The sequence below is a fragment of the Budorcas taxicolor genome, chromosome 21 (assembly GCF_023091745.1).
Source record: "Budorcas taxicolor isolate Tak-1 chromosome 21, Takin1.1, whole genome shotgun sequence".
In the NCBI taxonomy this organism is placed as follows: Eukaryota; Metazoa; Chordata; class Mammalia; order Artiodactyla; family Bovidae; genus Budorcas; species Budorcas taxicolor.
Genome location: NC_068930.1, coordinates 29,156,363 through 29,162,481, shown reverse-complemented (window position 1 = coordinate 29,162,481; position 6,119 = coordinate 29,156,363).

Here is a 6,119-nt window from a genome sequence, read left to right as displayed (position 1 = left end):
GTCCATGGGGTTGCAAAGAGTCAGACACAACTGAATGACTTTCACTTTCATTAAGTGAATCACTTTGCTGTACTGCAGAAATTAACACCATATTGTAAATCAACTATTGAAGAGCCTAAGCTATTCCATCTTGTAAAAGAACTCCATTTTGTAAAGGTACCGGGCAAACAGACTTAGACTTTGGATATTGCCTACACTTGCCCCACTGTGCGCGAGCCAATCAGCCCTTAGGTTAAACCTCTTGACTTTAAGTTCAAGAATTTGTGATTTACCTTGGAAGTAATGATTTACATTTGTGATTTACCTTGGAAGTAAAGAGTTACATTTGTGATTTACCTTGGAAGTAATGATTTACCGTGGAAATGAAAACCAATCAGAACCCAACACCTAACCCTTCCACAAAAGGTAACCAATTAGACGTCTCCCAATCCAGAAACTCCCGTTTTTCGAATTTTTCGCGCGAGAATACCCTATATAAGCAATGTAACCCAGAGTTCGGGGCTCGTCGCCTTAGCCGCTGCATCGGTAATGGTGGGAGCCCCAGCTCGAGCTTGGTAATAAAAACTCTCTTGCTTTTGCATCGGATATTGGCTCCCTGGTAGTCATTGGGAGATTTCTCAACTTGGGCATAACACTATCTACATTCAATAAAAATTTTTTTAAAAAACCAATGGAACTAGCAAGAGGTGCAAGTTCATATTACAATCCAATTGAAGTTGCTCTTTGATGCAGAATTATACACTTCCTGCATTCATTACCTTTCTCACTCTACAAGTTCTCTGGTCACTCATCTCTATATCCGCTGATCCATCCTTCCACTCCTCCATCCATCTACCCACTCATCCATCCATCCATTCATCCACCCATCCATCCATTCATCCTTGTTTCTAACCAAGCATCCATTTAGTCATTCAACCATAAAGCCATTTCCCTATATATCCATCCATCTATTCTTTCATCCATTTATGCATCCCTATAGACCACCTGGAGAAGGAGATGGCAACCCACTCCAGTATCCTTGCCTGGAAAATCTCATGGACACAGGAGCCTGGTGCCCTGCAGTCCATGGGGTCGCAAAGAGTCGGGCACGACTGAGCGACTAACACTTATAGACCATCATCCACCCAAACCACTTAATCAACCCTCTGCTTACCTACTATGCAAAATCAGCATGTGGGTGTGAAAAGAGCCTCATCACTTACCAGCACACCTACTTAACTCTTCAAATCTAATTTCTTCATCTAGAAAGTGGGTGTGTGTCTTCTCAAAGAAACTTCATAGTGTTGTTATGAGCATGAAAGAACAAGATCCATGTACATGGTAGTTATTATATTATTATGGCAATTATTATTATCGTAAGATGCTAGAGACAGAAAGAAAGAAATCTGGTGAGGGGCCCAGTTTTCCAGCCAAGACGTTCACTCTGACAAGTGATCTGGAAAACCAGTTAAAGCCATAAGCAACAATTATGGAAGGGATAAAATTCTGAGGGGATGAGAGGAGTGACCAGCAGATTTGGTTTAAAGAAAAAGGACAAATGAAGGTGGGCTGAGCAGTGATCCCTAGAACAGTAAACAGGAGGCAACCTTTTTTTTTTTTTTGGCCCCACCATGAGACATGTGGGATCTTAGTCCCCTGATTGGGGATTGAACCCATGTCCCCTGCCACGGCAGGCAGATTCTTTACCACTGAGCCACCTGGGAAGCCCCAGATGCCCACTTTGTGGAGAACTCTGGACTCAGCTGGCCAGGAGTTCAAACCCCAGCACTCTTAGGTATTAGCTGTGGGGCCATAGCTACTTAAGCGCCTCTGTCACCTCATCTCTATCTTGGGAGGGGAAACAGAGAGAATTAAGAAAGTTTATTCACGTAGAGTACACACACTGAGTCTAACACATCCCTAGAGGAGGTTGTTGAAAAAAATGTACGTGACATGAGAGTTGGAAGTTAAGCTTTATTTGGGTAAAATGAGGACTGCAGCCTGAGAGAGCACCTCAGAGCTCCGAGAAACTGCTCCAAGGAGGCAGGGAGGGAGCCAGAAGTTTTTCCACAAAGGGCAGATAATCAGAAGTCAGAAGGAAAGAAAAGCCAGATATCCCAAGTTAAGGAATTGAGCAGTTTCCATGTACGGGGAGACGCAAGAGTCTGGGCTCACGGAAGTCGTCCTTTGCTGTGCACCCCAGCTGTCTAGGGCCAGCATCCTGTGTTTGAACATCCTAAGTTTCCCAGGGCTGCAGTCTGTTGGCTTCGAGATGGCACATGTTCTTTCCTTCCTGAGCTTCCCAAGGCTCACCAGCTTACACCAGACTGTGATATCCTTTGTTTACTGATAAGGCAGGAAATAGTTCCTTTCTCAAGGTAATGACTCCTGGGTGTGGAGGATGAGAGCGGCTGTCCCCTCTCAGCCTGCTCAGACTCCAGAAATGCAGCAAGTTGGCACCGGAGCCTGAGACCACACACGCCCAGCCCTCTGTCCCCAGAGGCACCAGTCAGCCTGGGCATGTCACCTGCTGTACTAGTTTCCAGTTGCTGTGCACGAGATCACCACAAATGTAGGCACTTAAAACAATGCAAATTTATGACCTCACATGTAGAGAAGTCCACGTTGTCAACTACAAATTGGCACTTGCCATCCACCTCTACAAGGATTAAATCATGTGTTTCTACAGCTGCTGACCTTCCACACCCCCGGAAAGGCATTCAGGGTGGAGAGCAGAAACGAGGCACGAAGAAATGTACTTGGGCATGGAGGGTGGAAACTGGCAGGACAGGTCTTTAGAAAGTTAAATATTTTCAGGAGCCATTTTGATAAGCTCAATTCATGTGTCTCCTCATATCTAGAAAAGCAGTAAATTCCTTCATGGTGATATCTGCTTCCCATGACTAGCAGAAACCTTCTGCAAAAAAATATATGCTTGATTGCACATACTCCCCCTTCCCCAAAATCATGTCTATACTGACCTTCCCCCCGCTGCCTCTTTGGAACAGTTTCTGGGAGCTATCTGAGGTGCTGACTCCCAGACCCCAATTAGACTTAACTCACAATTTTCATATTGTGCTTTTTTTTTAAGTCAACCATGTGACTTTGGCCAGTTCCTCTCCAGGTCTCACACAGTTGAAAGCAACAGGTCAGTGCGGCTGCCTTCTTTTCCAGTGGAGGTGGTGGAGATGAATCTGCTTCCAAGTTTATTCAGGTCATTGGCAGAATTCAGCTCCATGTGATTGCTGGACCAAGGTCTCCATTTCCTTACTGGTTGTGCATTGGGGTCATTCTCAGCTCCTAGAGGCCAATCACCTTCATTGGCTCATGGCCCCCATCAAAGTCAGCAATGGCAGGGACAGTCTTTCTTTCTTTCTTTTTTTTATAATTTAATTTAAATTTATTTATTTTTAATGTGAGGATAATTGCTTTACAATATTGTGTTGGCTTCTGCCATACATCCACATGAATTACTCATAGGTATGTGTATGTCCCCTCCATCTTGAACCTCTCTCCTACCTCCCACCCCTTCCTTCCCACTCCTCTAGCTTGTCACAGTAGAGTCTTTTTCATGGTTCAAAGTTCTCTAACCTCCCCCTGCCTCCTTCCTCTGACCCTTCTGCTTTCTTCTGCTGCTTGGAAGGACCCCTGTGATTACATCAGGGCTGTTCAGCTAATCCAGGATAATCTTTCAAAGTCAGCTTATTGGAAGCCTTCATTCCACCTGCAAAGTCCCTTCCCAGCTCTGTGTAGATCATGTTTGATCAAATAACCAAAGCATGGAAACTAGAATTCTGCCTGCCATCCCTGGCTCAGGGCTCTGTTGCCAGCACCAGTCCTCAACCACCCTCTGTAGGAGCACAGAGGACCAGGACTGCAGAGAAGCCCTCGCAGAAGTGATGCCCAGCTGGAGCCAGAGGAGCCAATGAACTCACCATGCAAGCGGGTGCAGTCAGTGAAGGACAGACAGAACCCAAAACTGAGCCCACATCTGGGTGAATCACTATAACAGTGCCACACTTGGGGCCAGTGTTTCACCTATAACTAAAGTGTACGGATGTGACAGTTGGTCCGTAAAAAGGCTGAGCGCTGAAAAATTGATGCTTTCGAACTGTGGTGCTAGAGAAGACTCTTGAGAATCCCTTGAACAGCAAGGAGATAACCCTGATATTCACTGGAAGGACTGATGCTGAAGCTGAAACTCCAGTACTTTGGCTACCTGATGCAAAGAGCCAACTCATTGGAAAAGACCCTGATGTCGGGAAAGACTGAGGGCAGGAGGAGATGAGGGCGACAGAGGATAAGATGGTTAGGTGACATCACCCACTCAATGGACAAGAGTTTCAGCAAACTCCAGGAGGAGTGAAGGACAGGGAAGCCTGGTATGCTGCAGTCCATGGGGTTGCAAAGAATTAGACATGACTTAGTGACTTAACACACACATAAAATGTAAACCTGTATTTAACCACTGTGGAAGGCAGTGCACCTACCCCCATTTCACAGATGAGGAATCTGAAACCCCATGTGAGAGAACTACCAGCTTAGGTCATACAGTGAATATGTGACAGGACCAGAACCAAACATTACTCTAAAACTGATCAGGCCAGTGCCATTCGTGTTTCGGACCTTCCTGAATGATCCACCAAAGAGGGTCACTGGGGACCCAGCACAGAGAACAAGTTTGGGGTCTGAGGTCTAATGTTAAGGCCCTCAGTCCTGCCACTCTCTGGGTGGCTTGGATGGGCAGAAAGAGGAGTGGTTCCTGCACACCTGAAGGATAGAACATTGCAGAGGCTGGCCAGGTTTATCCCAAAGCCAGGGGCTTAAATATCCAAGTAGCAGCAACCATGCAGGGTCATTCCTCAGACAGTTGCCTCAAAGCGTACCCAAGGGGCATCCAGACAAGGGCTGATTTATAAATTGATAAAGATCTGCTTTATCTGAAAAGGCAGTGTCCTATGGCACTGCTAATCCTCATGCAGATTCAGTGTCCACCCACCAGCACTGAGCTACCACCGTGAGGCTCTGTAAGTGCACATTCACAAGCTGTACCCATACAGGTCAAATCCAGGAATCTGCTCCCCTGGGGGCTCCGCACAGGCAGAGTCAGGCAGAGATGGAGGTTTCCTCCTGTCTGAGGGAGGGAGAGGGCTCAGGTCTGCTGGGCCAGTGCCAACAGGCTCTGACACACCAAATGCTTAGGACTCCAGAAGAGCAGAGTGAGCAATCTTGGTACTGGGAAGCACACTTGCTGGGAACGTTAGCATCAGTGCTTGGAGCCTCAGTTTCCCCATCTGTAAAATGGAAGAGCAACAACCTGCCCCTTGGCAAGGTGATGATGTAAGTGAACAACTCGGCCCCACTGGGTGCTTGACAGGTTATTGCAGGCAGGTCTAACTGCCCTCTCCTCTCCCTTGAAGCAATCCCTGAGCACACTGCCTTAGTTGAAAATGTTCCCTATGTTCCCTGTTCTATTTATCTCACACCCGGACTCTTACACATCCTATTCTTTTTTTTTTTTTTTCTCAGATTTGCAAAATAGAGAAAATGGCCCTACAGCTGCTAATATGACTCTCTCGACAGAAAGACTAAACCTCCTTGGGGGAGGTGCTTGCAGGGATGGAACAACATCATAAAAACAGCGATCTAACTGCTCTAGTTTGAGTTCATCCCAAGTCTGAAGGGCCCATCAGGGTAAGGTGAATAATGAGGGTGGGAGATGGGAGCCCTGGCGTGAGGAGAGGTCGGGATATGGGGAATCTGGGCTGAGGACAGGCACCACCCTGGCCCATCCGGCCAGGTCTGGCAGATAAGCAGATGGGCAGGACCCCTGCAGACTGAGTGGTCCAACTCGCCTTTCCTTGCAGAGGAGAAGGGGAGTGATGTCCCCGGAGGAGAGGTGAAAGATAAGAGGGTAAGAAGGAGGCGACTGAGACCGAGGGAAGTCGAAGGCCACCGTCTCTCAGTCGCAAGGGCTTCCCGGCTTGTTTTGCTCCCTCCACCTCTTTCCCCTCCTCCTCCCCCGCTTCCTCTCCTCCTCCCATCCCCTTCCCTCCCCTCCCCCCGCCCGGCCCCGCCCCGCCCGCCGCCCGGCCCCGCCCCGCCCGCCGCCCGGCCCCGCCCCGCCCGCCGCCCGGCCC